Here is a 14136-nt window from a genome sequence, read left to right on the forward strand (position 1 = left end):
AGGTACAAAGAACGAACCGGCCCTGCCACGCGTCATAAGGTGTGCCCCATGTCACCGCCAGTCTTGCTTTTGCAGAGCCAGGACGCCTCCGACCTGCACGCTCTGTGGTAAGGTAGGCGAAACCTCGCCGTCTACTTTCCGCAGATGCTCACGAATATTGAAATGGTAATTAAATAGATACCCTAGCTGCAAACAGGCGTTGATGTACTTCATTGCGGTCTTGTTGAAAATGTGTGCCCCCACCGGGACTCGAACCCGGGATCTCCTGCTTACATGGCAGACGCTCTATCCATCTGAACCACCGCGGGCACAGAGGATAGTGCGTCTGCAGGGACTTATCCCTTGCACGCTCCCCGTGAGAGCCACGTAAGCAGGAGATCCCGGGTTCGAGTCCCGACCGGGGCACACATTTTCAACATGTCCCCAATGAAGTACATCATCGCCTGTTTGCAGCTAGGGTGTCCATTTAATTATCATTTCATTTCTAGCAAAGCTGGATGGTCATCCACGGTAACTGTTCTTTCGGGAACAGATACTACCGTCATATACAGGGCTATTACAAATGATTGAAGCGATTTCATAAATTCACTGTAGCTCCATTCATTGACATATGGTCACGACACACTACAGATACGTAGAAAAACTCATAAAGTTTTGTTCGGCTGAAGCCGCACTTCAGGTTTCTGCTGTCAGACCGCTCGAGAGCGCAGTGAGACAAAATGGCGACAGGAGCCGAGAAAGCGTATGTCGTGCTTGAAATGCACTCATATCAGTCAGTCATAACAGTGCAACGACACTTCAGGACGAAGTTCAACAAAGATCCACCAACTGCTAACTCCATTCGGCGATGGCATGCGCAGTTTAAAGCTTCTGGATGCCTCTGTAAGGGGAAATCAACGGGTCGGCCTGCAGTGAGCGAAGAAACGGTTGAACGCGCGCGGGCAAGTTTCACGCGTAGCCAGCGGAAGTCGACGAATAAAGAAAATTGGCTCATGCCACAACTGGAGACCGACAGCGCCGACTTCATCTTTCAACAGGATGGTGCTCCACCGCACTTCCATCATGATGTTCGGCATTTCTTAAACAGGAGATTGGAAAACCGATGGATCGGTCGTGGTGGAGATCATGATCAGCAATTCATGTCATGGCCTCCACGCTCTCCCGACTTAACCCCATGCGATTTCTTTCTGTGGGGTTATGTGAAAGATTCAGTGTTTAAACCTCCTCTACCAAGAAACGTGCCAGAACTGCGAGCTCGCATCAACGACGCTTTCGAACTCATTGATGGGGACATGCTGCGCCGAGTGTGGGAGGAACTTGATTATCGGCTTGATGTCTGCCGAATCACTAAAGGGGCACATATCAAACATTTGTGAAGGCCTAAGAAAACTTTTTGAGTTTTTGTATGTGTGTGCAAAGCATTGTGAAAATATCTCAAATAATAAAGTTATTGTAGAGCTGTGAAATCGCTTCAAGCATTTGTAATAACCCTGTATAGTTAAAATACGGCTTCCCGGCCATTGACCTTTTTGTGCGAACGCACACGCTATGCCCGAACTCGTACGGGACTTGGTAGATTAATCTGCCACGAGTAATGAGTATGATGGTCAAACATCTATTAGGCGCACTACGAATGTAGTGGTGTGGACATGTTGGGAATGTGGATCTCACGGGGAGCGTGCAAGGAATAAGTCCCTGCAGACGCACTATCCTCTGTGCCCGCGGTGGCTCAGATGGATAGAGCGTCTGCCATGTAAGCAGGAGATCCCGGGTTCGAGTCCCAGTCGGGGCACACATTTTCAACATGTCCCCAGTGAAGTACATCAACGCCTGTTTGCAGCTAGGGTGTCCATTTAATTATCATTTCATTTCTAGCAAAGCTGCATGGTCATCCACGGTAACTGTTCTTTCGGGAACAGATACTACCGTCATATATACTTACGAATATTAGCACGCGAACAACCGACCAGGTTCTCCGTTTCCGAAACGTTCATTTGCCGGCGCCGCTCCACAAGAATCTGTCCTTCGTCAAAGCCGCTTGCATCAGTGATTATCTGCATTTTTGACCGGCATCGTCGCTAGAATTACTGCCTGTTCTTCTTTTCTCTGTTTATATTCTTTCCTTACCGCGTCACGTCTCCGCTGCGTTGCCAGTCTGCATTCAATCTCAAGGTGGCTGGTGGTCATAATTTCTTGTCTCATCAGTGTATATGTAAGCTGCAGTCACTGCTGAGCATGTGGTGAGAGGTGTTTTCTGTTTTCCATTACTGTCAAGACCAGATCATGGAAGGAATGAATTGTTGTGCGCTACTTGTCAGCCTGAGAGATGTTATTAGCTCAAAAGTTAAGCTGGGAGAAGCAGTACTAGCAATTCCAGTTAGTAGGGGCAAGCTTACGCCTGCACTGCAACGGGAACGACGCAGAAACGAGTGGAGGAATAAAGAGGAAAGTATCGAACGGGAGAAAAGGATAAACCAGTCGTAGCTGAGCACTCTTTGTCGCCGTGAAACCATAAGATTCACTCTGACACAGACAGGTCTTGAAGCCACGAACAAATACTATGATAGAATGTACGAAATAAAGGGTAATGCTTAACATCCCATCGACGACGAAGATATTAGAGCCGGAATACAAAGCGTAACTAGCAAAGAAAGGGGAAAGATTTTCACCATCTCCTTATTTAAGGAACAACCCGGCATTTGTCTTAAGTGATTCGGGGAAACCATCGTAAATCTAAATCTAGATGATAGGACAGTGGTTTGAACTGCTCTCCTTCCGGATATGAGTCCAGTGGCTAACAAATGGTAGTTATAATTAAACTTTTGCTACTTGAGACATCCCATTTAGCTGTAAGTAGGCTGTTTATGTTTTCTTATCGGCAACGTTACGTAGCGCTCTGTATGAAAATCACTGGCTGTGCTGTGTGCAGTCTGTGGCTAGTTTGCATTGTTGTCTGCCATTGTAGAGCGGCAGCTGGATGTGAACAGCGCGTATCGTTGCGCAGTTGGAGGTGAGCCGCCAGTAGTGGCGGATGTGGGGAGAGAGATGGCGGAGTTTTGAAATTTGTAATACTGGATATTATGAACTGATATGTATATTATGATTTTTCAACACTATTAAGGTAAATACATTGTTTGTTCTCTATCAAATTCTTTCATTTGCTAATTATGCCTATCAGTAGTTAGTGCCTTCCGTGGTTTGAATCTTTTATTTAGCTGGCAGTAGTGGCGCTCGCTGTATTGCAGTAGCTTGAGTAACGAAGATTTTTGTGAGGTAAGTGATTTGTGAAAGGTACAGGTTAATGTTAGTCAGGGCCATTCCTTTGTAGGGATTTCTGAAAGTCAGATTGCGTTGCGCTAAAAAATATTGTGTGTCAGTTTAAGCACAGTCGTATATAATTTTTCAAAGGGGACGGTTCATGGCAAACGAGAGATCGTAGGACAATGAAACTTTATGGAAACATTTGTAAGGAGATATGGAAGAGCTACAACGAATAAACCAGTGAAAGAAATACATTTTGATTTCCGCAACAGAATACAACTTTTGTTAGTTGCGTGCCATGTTTATATTCCAGGTTATAAACGTGTTTCAGTGTGACGACCATTTGCATCTACGCCAGCCTGTAACCGTCCTAGAGATTGTTCTACTGCTGCTTGAAACAACGGTTGACCGTGGTGTGTTCTGCTGTCGTGACGCGGCTCGTGCACTGTTTCAAGGTCGCACATTGTGTCCAGAATTCTGAAGCACGACAACAGTACCAACGGTTGAAGTAGAGAGGATATAAAACGCGGACTGGCAATAAAGAGTAAGCGTTTCCGAAAAAGATAATTTTATTAACGTCGAACGTAAATTTAACTATCAGAAAGCCTTTTTTGAAAATATTAGTTTGGAATGTAGCCTTGTACGGAACAATCCGTTCAGCCGAGAAGAGAATAGAAGCTTTCGAAATGTGAGGCTACAGATGAATTTTGACGATTGTATGGGGAGATTGGGTAGCTAATGAAAGCTACTGAATCCAGTTGGGCAACTGTTCAGGTTAAAATTGTAGCAGGTGACGGAAGCTCGACTACAGTAATAAATTAACGTATATGTTGCCTGCAGTAATTCTTCGGACATGAAGACGTTTGTGAATTAAAGACTAGGCTGGAGAGCTCCATCAGACCGGTCTCAAGGCTGCAACAGGTACAAATATAAAAGGGAGGCCGAAAGCAAAGGAAATGTCATTACTCGGTAACGAGTCAATGTAGACCACGACATACGTACACTCCAACAAAAAAAAAAAAATGAAATAACTAACACGACCACGAAGGAATTATCCGAATGGGATGGAAATCGGTAGCTATGCTGTACACGTACAGACAAACAATTGAGTATAATTTCAGGAAAATTGGATGATTTACTCAAGAGAAAGAGCGTCACAAATTGAGCAAGTCAGCAGCTCAGCGGTCCAACTCTGGCCCTAATGCAAGTAGTTATTCGGCTTGTTATTCATTGATACAGTTGTTGGATCGTCAACATCCAGATATGGTTGTAGGGCCCTGCCCATAAATCTCCAAAACTTCACAATCGGGGAGAGGTCCGGCGAGCGTGCTGGCCACGGTAGGGATTGGCAAGCACGAAGGTAAGCAGCAGAAGCCCTCGCCGTTTGTGGGTGTACATTATCTTGCTGAGATGTAAGCCCAGGATAGTTTCCAACGAAGGGCAACAAAACTGGGCGTAGAATATCGTCGACGTGCCGTTGGACCGTAAGGGTGCCGCTGATGACAACCAAAGGGGCCCTACTATGAAAAGAAGTGTCTCCCCAGACCTTCACTCCTAGTTGTCGGGCCACATGGAGGTCGACACTCAGACTGGTATCCCACCGATGTCTGGGGCATCTCCAGGCACGACGTCGCTTGTCATTGGGGCCAATTAGAATCGAGACCCATCGCTGAACACAATTCTACTCCAGTCAGTGGGATTCCATGCCGAATGTGCCCGACACCACTGCAAACGGGCCTGTTGGTATACAGAGGATGATGGTAGTCGTCGCAAGGGTCGCTGTAAGCTCAAACTCCTCCCCCCCCCCCTTTCTCCCTCTTCCTCTGAGCCGCCTTGCTGTCAATGAAGCACCCGTTGTATGTAGCATAGAGTATAATGACTTCTCTGGAGACTAGAAATCTACTCTGTAGGAATCAGCATGGGTTTCGAAAAAGACGGTCATGTGAAACCCAGCTCGCGCTATTCGTCCACGAGACTCAGAGGGCCATAGACACGGGCTCACAAGTAGATGCCGTGTTTCTTGACTTCCGCAAGGCGTTCGATACAGTTCCCCACAGTCGTTTAATGAACAAAGTAAGCATATGGACTATCACACCAATTGTGTGATTGGATTGAGGAGTTCCTAGATAACAGGACGCAGCATGTCATTCTCAATGGAGAGAAGTCCTCCAAAGTAAGAGTGATTTCAGGTGTGCCGCAGGGGAGTGTCATAGGACCGTTGCTATTCACAATATACATAAGTGACCTGGTGGATGACATCGGAAGTTCACTGAGGCTTTTTGCAGATGATGCTGTGGTGTACCGAGAGGTTGTAACAATGGAAAATTGTACTGAAATGCAGGAGGATCTGCAGCGAATTGACGCATGGTGCAGGGAATGGCAATTGAATCTCAATGTAGACAAGTGTAATGTGCTGCGAATACACAGAAAGATAAATCCTTTATCATTTAGCTACAAAATAGCAGGTCAGCAACTGGAAGCAGTTAATACCATAAATTATCTGGAAGTACGCATTAGGAGTGATTTAAAATGGAATGATCATATAATGTTGATCGTCGGTAAAGCAGATGCCAGACTGAGATTCATTGGAAGAATCCTAAGGAAATACAATCCGAAAACAAAGGAAGTAGGTTACAGTACGCTTGTTCGCCCACTGCTTGAATACTGCTCAGCAGTGTGGGATCCGTACCAGATAGGGCTGATAGAAGATATAGAGAAGATCCAACGGAGAGCAGCGCGCTTCGTTACAGGATCGTTTAGTAATCGCGAAAGCGTTACGGAGATGATAGATAAACTCCAGTGGAAGACTCTGCAGGAGAGACGCTCAGTAGCTCGGTACGGGCTTTTGTCAAAGTTTCGAGAACCGAAGAGTCAAGCAGTATATTGCTCCCTCCTACGTATATCTCGCGAAGAGCCCACACAGAGGCATACCGACAATCCTTCTTTCCACGAACAATACGAGACTGGAATAGAAGGGAGAACCGATAGAGGTACTCAAGGTACCCTCCGCCACAAACCGTCAGGTGGCTTGCGGAATATGGATGTAGATGTAGATGTAGATAATGATGAATCTAGGGCTCTGCCTCTCTGATTCTCGGTCCTCACGTTCTGTCGTCTCTCTAGGGCGACTGCTTCCTTCTCGACGCTATGCTCGACCACGGTTCGCCCACTCCCGCCAACGTGGTCTAATAGCGGCATCGCTCCCATTCAAGTTTCGAGCGATTCGTCGGGTTCTTTGAGCCCAACTACACGTCCCCTGTCAAATGCTGACATTTGCGTGTATTCTTCAGCGCCTGTCTGTGAGGCATATTTACTCTCAAGCTGAGTGCGAGGAATGAAATTCGCAAAGACTTTGTGCCCTGGTGACGACATGTCCCCTGTTCACTGCCCTCGCCAGCTGCGCAGTGAAATTCCTCTGCAGCGCCGCGTATCATCCACCGGTCCCCGAACTTTACAATTTTGCACTCCCCGTCGCTAGCTGTAGGCATAAGAATTTGTGACTAATTTGCATAACTCCTTGTGTTGCGTCGTTCTCTTGGTCGTAGAGTGTATATCAAAATAGCCATTTAATGAACAATTTTGTCGTTGAAGATGGAGTTTGTAACACCGCAAATGCAGGATGCATGGCACCTGCTACCGATATATAACATTTTTGGCTGAATTGTAGGTAAATATTTGAAATTTAAATGCTTTATTTTAATAACTAAGCACATTGCTCCACTGTATGTGTAAATTTAGGTAGAAGCCTGTTGACATCTCATTGTACACTCGTATATCGCGAGCAGGATAGGCCGATTAGTAAGGGGGATTTTACAGGTTCACCCCATAGACGGTTCTTGGGAATTCCCAATAGGCGTCCTTGCAGTGGACATACCAGAGGCGGTTTCCTAACAGCGGTCCTTCGGGAACAGCCTCCCTCGAAAGCCAAAGACATACGACTTTTAGATTTCTGAAACGTCCGTTATAAAACTGTTAGTGCCATAGTCCAAGTCGTAGATGAAATTTCAATCAGTGAATTTTAGATCTGTTATGCTGAAATTTTAAACAGGCCATAAATATTCAATATATATGATACGATTCAACGATTTATACAGCTACAGAGTAAACCAGAAGTCTACCGACAAACTTTCAGAGGTTGTCCAGAGCTACCTTTTGATTAGTTTGGTGTAAGGGACCCACGATCTCCGGCGACTAGTTGCAGACTATCACAGATATGCGAGTGGCTCGAAGAACTTCGTAAGTACTAGAACCTAATATGCTGCCCTCGACATCGAGTGTTCATCAGAGGCAAGGGTATTGTCAGGAGTGCTACAAGGAAGTGTCATAGCACCGTTATTATTTACTGTTTACATAAATGATCTGGCGGACAGAGTGTGCAGCACTCTGCGGTTGTTTTCTGACGATACCGTGGTGCAGGGCAGGTTGTTCGTGTTGAGTGACTGTTGGAAGGTACATGATGACCTTTATACAATTTCTAGTAGGTGTGATGAATGGTAGTTAACTCTAAACGTGGAAAAATGTAAGTGAATACAAATGACTAGGAAAAACAATCCCCCAAGTTTCCAATACAGCATTACTAGCGTGCTGCTTGACAGTTACGTCGATTAAATACACACATCAAAAAAAGTTTTGCATCGCCCCGCTTCCCAGAACCCCTGAACATAGACGTTGACTGTGGATATTGTATCACGGACACAGTCCCTTTGACCCGCCCAAAGATGTAAACAACCTTGCATGAGCAGCGCCTCTTAGACGGAGAGGGTGCGACAGCCGATCAGTTCCAGTCGTCCCACCAGGAAGGACGTACACGGCTCGTGTTGTCTATAGTTCAACGTAGAAGGTCAATACCAAGGTTCGATCGCGTCCCCATTGTTACTTTGTGCCGGCCGGAGTGGCCGAGCGGTTCTAGGCGCTTCAGTCTGGAACCGCGCGCGCTACGGTAGCAGGTTCGAATCCTGCCTCGGGCATGGATGTGTGTGATGACCTTAGGTTAGTTAGGTTTAAGTAGTTCTAAGTTCTGGGGGACTGATGACCTCAGATGTTAAGTCCCATAGTGCTCAGAGCCATTTGAACCATTTGTTACTTTGTGCCAGGAAGGGCTCTCAACAAGCGAAGTGCCCAGGCGTGAACCAAAACGATGTTGTTCGGACATGGAGGAGATGACATGCCTCGAATCAGGCCGTCCAAGGGCTACTACAGCAGTGGATGACCGCTACCTACGGATTATGGCTCGGAGGAACCCTGACAGCAACGCCACCGTGTTGAATAATGCTTTTCGTGCAGCCACAGGTCGTCGTGTTACGACTCAAACTGTGCGCAATAGGCTGAATGATACGCAAAGTCACTCCCGATGTCCATGGCGAGGTCCATCTCTGCAACCACGATACCAGGAGGCGCGGTACAGATTGGCCCAACAACACGCTGAACGGACCGCTCAGGATTGGCATTACGTTCTCTTCACCCATGAGTGTCGCATATACCTTCAACCAGACAATCGTCGGAGACGAGTTTGGAGGCAACCCGGTGAGGCTGAACGCCTTAGACACACTGTCCAGCAAGTGCAGCAAGGTGGAGGCTCCCTGCTGTTTTGGGGTGGCATTAGGTGGGGCCGACGTGAGCCGCTGATGGTCATGGAAGGCGCCGTAACGGCTGTACGATACGTGAACGCCATCCTCCGACCGACAGTGCAACCATATCGGCAGCATATTGGCGAGGCATTCGTCTTCATGGACGACAATTCGCGCCCCCATCGTGCACATCTTGTGAATGACTTAACTCAGCATAAAGACATCACTCGATTAGAGAGGCCAGCATGTTCTCCAGACATTAACCGTATCTAACACGCCTGGGATAGATTGCAAAGGGCTGTTTATGGACGACGTGATCCACCAACCACTCTGAGAGATCTACGCCGAATCGCTGTTGAGGAGTGAGACAATCTGGACCAACAGTTCCTTGATGAACTTGTGGATAGTATGCCACGACGAATACTGGCATGCATCAATGCCAGAGGACGTGCTACTGGGTATTAGAGGTACCGGTGTGTACAGCAACTTGGACCACCACGTCTGAAGGTCTCTCTGTATGGTGGTACAACATGCAGTGTGTGGGTTTCGTGAGCAATAAAAAGGGCGGAAATGAAGTTTATGTTGATCTCTTTTACAATTTTCTGTACAGGTTCCGGAACTCTTGGAACCGAGGTGACGCAAAACTTTTTTTTTAAGTGTGTAGTTAGGCGTCACGTTTCAAAGCGACATGAAACTGAATGAGTCCGTGACGATGGTAGAAGGTAAGGCAAATTGTAGACTTGGGTTGAATGGGAGAATTTTAGGAGAGAGTGGTTTGTCTGTAAAGGAGACCGCGTATAGAACACTAGTACTGCTCGAGCGATTGGAATCCTCACCTAATCGAATTAAAGGAATACATCGAAGCAATTCAGAGAGGGGCTGCTAGATTTTTTGGTAGGCTCGATCAACGGAGATGCCTTGTGAACTCAAATGTGAATCCCCAGAGCGGAAACTTCTTTTCAGGAAACACTGTTGAGCAAATTTGGACAAACGGCGTTTGAAGCTGACTGTAGAACGATTCCCCTGCTGCCAATGTACATTCCGCATTAAGGACCGCGAAGTACGTGATAAAAGATATTAGGAGTCTTTCAGAGACGTACAGATGGTCGTTTTTCCATTCCTGTATTTGCTGGTGGAACAGGAAAGGAAATGACTGTACTGTGTTCATCATAAGAATAAATCTGATGTTAACGTTACTCCATGCATTCTTTCGCATTTGCTGGAAACTGATTGCATTCCGTTTCACTTGGAGCACATTCACTCGAGCACAGTGGAATGCAATAATAAGTATACGTTTTATGGTGTGAGTTACGCACACATCGACTGGGTGTTAATACGGGACAACAGCTTTACCGGCGAATTTAAGTTGGATAGCACTGCCACGCGGCTGGTGCAACTAACCATCAGGGGTGTGAGCAGACGCAGCTGAGACGTAAAAAGAAACGAGCAAACAAACAGTTCAGCGAATATTTTTAAGGCGAATGAAATGATATTAGGCAAAAATCCAACAATATCACACACTTGTTAGAGGACCAGACGTCCGGCCCCTTAAACGTCTTCTCATTTCTCGCGGCACATCCCTTAACTTGGCTCTTGGCTCCAGATCAGTCCTGCTGGGTTCGTATTGCAAAGGTACAGCGACAACTGTAAAAAATGCAGCATCTGTATGGGTGATCGACGCTGAGAAAATTCTTAATTTTCTTGATTCTACGGTCCTTAACACTTTGGTCCGTGTGGGACTACATCTGTGGAATAAAACAATGGACATAGTCCCAATAAGGAGTATTTGATTTTCAATTTTTATCCTGAAATTTAATTTGTTTTGTTTTCTTATTTTAAACAACCTTTATTAACAACGTTTTATAAAATATTTATAATTAATAATTTATATTTGCAATGACAACTGCAATTTTGTATGCAGTATCTAACTGTAAATAAGAAGACGTGCAGTTCTTCATAAAAATGATGGTTATATGTATGTTAAATAGCATAAAATTGATGAAGTTTACATTTGAAAGGTGTAGGTATTCGAAATTGAACGAAAAAAGGCCAAAGCGAGCACTGAATATCAACAGCCCGACAATCGGAGCACATCAGTATAGAGACTGCGACTGTACACGATCTTTTAAATAAAAACTACATAGCTACAGCATGATTAAGAACAATGTTGATGACTATTAACAGAATATTCCGTCGGTTCTTGGTAGAACAACATTATAATAATAAATGAAAAGCACCAGTTTGCTTTTGTTCTACAATATTATTTTTATTGCTAACCGGTTTTCGGCTTACAAGGCCATCCCACGGTCTATTGACTTTCACACCCTCAAGTCCTTAAAACAGAAATTACAACACCAAGGTACCGTTGCCACAAAATCTGATAAAGGCAACAGTATTGTGCTTTTGAACAAATGTGATTATGTGGATAAAGTTAATGATTTTCTGAATACCACAGGCTTCCAAGTCCTTCCTAAAGACCCTACTAAATTGTTCAAAGAGGAAAACAACAACTACAGACACAGTAATACCTTCTTGCCCACAACACCCCATAGCTCATAAACATGCAGCTTTCCACTCAATGGTACACCGTCTCATATCCATCCCCATGTCCAGAGATGATTTTAAAGCAGAGTTAGATACAATAAAATTTATTGCCTCAGCCAATGGCTACAATCCAGTTCTTATTGACCACATCTTGCACAGGAAACAAAAACGGAAAATTATAGCCCTCCTCTATGCCCCACCTGCTTCCCCATCCACTGTCTGCAATAAATGGTGTACTATACCATTTCTAGGTCAGGTATCACAGACTATAGCCAAAGCACTGAAATCCTGCAAGTATAGGGTTTCCTACTATGTCAGGAACACTACAGCCCAGTGTGTTTTTAATAGCAAAGATAAGATCCAGTTATTAGCCAACAGTGGGGTATACAAAATCACCTGTTCTGATTGTGACAAATTTTACATTGGTCAGTCAGGCAGAGACATATCAACTAGGCTGGCTGAACATGAACGCAGCTGGAGGTTGCAGAATTCAGACTCAGCATTTGCTGAGCATGTACTGAGTGAGGGTCACAACTACAAGCCAGTGTCCCATGTACTTCACTTAGCAAACAAAGGCCATAAACTCAACCTGCTGGAAGCCCTGGAAATTAACAAACATCTTGCTCACAGTCCAGATCTCATCCTAAATAACCAGACACAACTCAACACTTCCCCTCTCCTAAACTTCATATAATCATCTTTGTTGTTCATTACTTCCCACTCTCTCACTTCCTACATATTCCCATTTTCCTGTACTCATTAAGTTGTTTTATTTGTTGCAGTTGTCTTTGTATTCCACATATGCTGTAGTTTCAATACTTAAGGGTTTGCTTTTAACTTGTATTACTGTCCATGTTTAACTTCCCTTGTAGTTGTCTCATCAAATACTGTTCAGATTTTACTTTGCTCATTTATTTAATGTAAACTGGTATACAGCCACTGCTTTGATTATAATGTTAATGTTAAAATGCAGTACCACCACACTCTCAAACTGTAGGTTCCCTCAAACACCTCAATTTTCCTGCATTTTTAATTTCTGTTTATTGTATTGATATGGCTTAAGTTCCTCGTGTATTCTGTATTTACATTGACAACTGTCTCTCCTTTTTTAATTGGTTGTGTATTACTCTCCATGTTTCATACCTCTTGATGCAGCCTTGCCTAGTACTAATTTTATCTTATTTCAATAGTTTTGTTTATCAATAGAAACTGTTATGTAGGCATGCTATTCTTATTTTGTGCTAAAGGTTTTCCTGTCAACTCCATTGTTATTTATGTACTGTTCAGTTTTTACTATTTCATTGCAAAGATGTTACTCACTGTATGTTTCTACTTCACTCTAGATGTGTTACTTTTCTTCCAATGTTGTCTGCTAACATTTAACTACTTTGGTGATAATACTCAGTAAATGCCTGAAGATGGCCTTGTAAGCCGAAAACCGGTTAGCAATAAAAATAATATTGTAGAACAAAAGCAAACTGGTGCTTTTCATTTATTATTATGTTGATGACTGTTGATACCCTGAATTACCTTTCACAATAATTTAGTAATAAATATCTAATTCATAAGTAGGACCTGTTTCCAAGAGCGTAGCAGTGTACTTCTGCAACCAATCAGCGCCTTTGTATTTGTTTACGTCAGGTTTATTCTTGTGATGAATGAAGTATAGCAGTGGTGCAGGATCCTCTCCACCACGCACCGTGCAGTGGCATGCTGAGTGTGTACGTAGTTGTAGAAGAATGCCTAGAAACCTGCGAACAATGCTACGTTCAAGAGACGTTCCGTCGAGTCTCAGGGAAGGATTATCTGGCGAGAGGAAGTACCGGATGGTTATAATTAAACTTTCTCTATTTAAGACGCTATAACATGGAAACTAATTATAATAAGAGTACCAAACTTGGTAGCATTAATGTCAGGGACATGGGGAAGAGAAATAATGCAGAATAAATTCATCTGAAACCCTTTTAATGTGTTGCTACGGTACATCATACCGTTACATACCGGTACCATTACTGCTGCGGAAGGGGCTCGGTTTGGCGCCCATCAGTGTCCAGAACAGCCTAAAAGCGCAGGATTGCCTTCTGCACAGCAGAACGAGGCATATCCGTAGGTATGTTGGCCACCTCTCTTGATGTGCTGTGCTTCAGATCAATGCATGTGTGAATGTTCCCCTGGTAAACCCTATCTTTCAGGTAGCCCCAAAACCAGAAATCACAGAGAATGAGATCAGGTGATCGTGCCGGCCAAGCATTTGGAAACGATCGGCTGATAATTCGATCGTTTCCAAATGTGTTTCGGAGAAACATGTGAGCTTGACGGACGATGTAAGGTGGGACCCCATCTTGCATCAAAACCGTTGGGTTCAGTGAGGCTCTCTCTCTCCTGTAGGACGGGTATGACATGCTGGCGAAGCATACGGCAGTAACGCTGGCCAGTCACACTGCACGTATTTGGTCCTTGAGTGAGAACCTGTTCAAAAAAGAACGGGTCAATAATGAACGCAGCCGTGAAGCCACACCATACTGTGACACGTTGATCATGCAGAGGAACTTCATGCACAGTGACTGGAGGTTAAGATCCCCACACTCGGAAATTCTCCGTGTTTACCTCCCCCGTCAGAGAAAAATGAACATCGCCCGTCCACAGGATGGTCCACGTGTAACCTCCCCCTCACTTATCGACCTTAATGACAGTGAAAAATTAAACCGCGTGTACCTAATGGAAATTTGGGAAAAAGCAATCGACACCGAGGTTAATTTGTCGG

The 14136-nt window shown here is 44.6% G+C and overlaps 1 non-coding gene across 1 annotated transcript; it reads left to right on the forward strand.

Annotated features, from left to right (window-relative positions):
- Positions 1-1717: 1717 nt before the first annotated feature.
- On the forward strand, positions 1718-1792 carry Trnat-ugu (transfer RNA threonine (anticodon UGU)). The gene has a single exon. It is a non-coding gene; the product is annotated as a tRNA-Thr (tRNA).
- Positions 1793-14136: the final 12344 nt, after the last annotated feature.

Source organism: Schistocerca cancellata, chromosome 7 (assembly GCF_023864275.1).
Source record: "Schistocerca cancellata isolate TAMUIC-IGC-003103 chromosome 7, iqSchCanc2.1, whole genome shotgun sequence".
Lineage (NCBI taxonomy): Eukaryota > Metazoa > Arthropoda > Insecta > Orthoptera > Acrididae > Schistocerca > Schistocerca cancellata.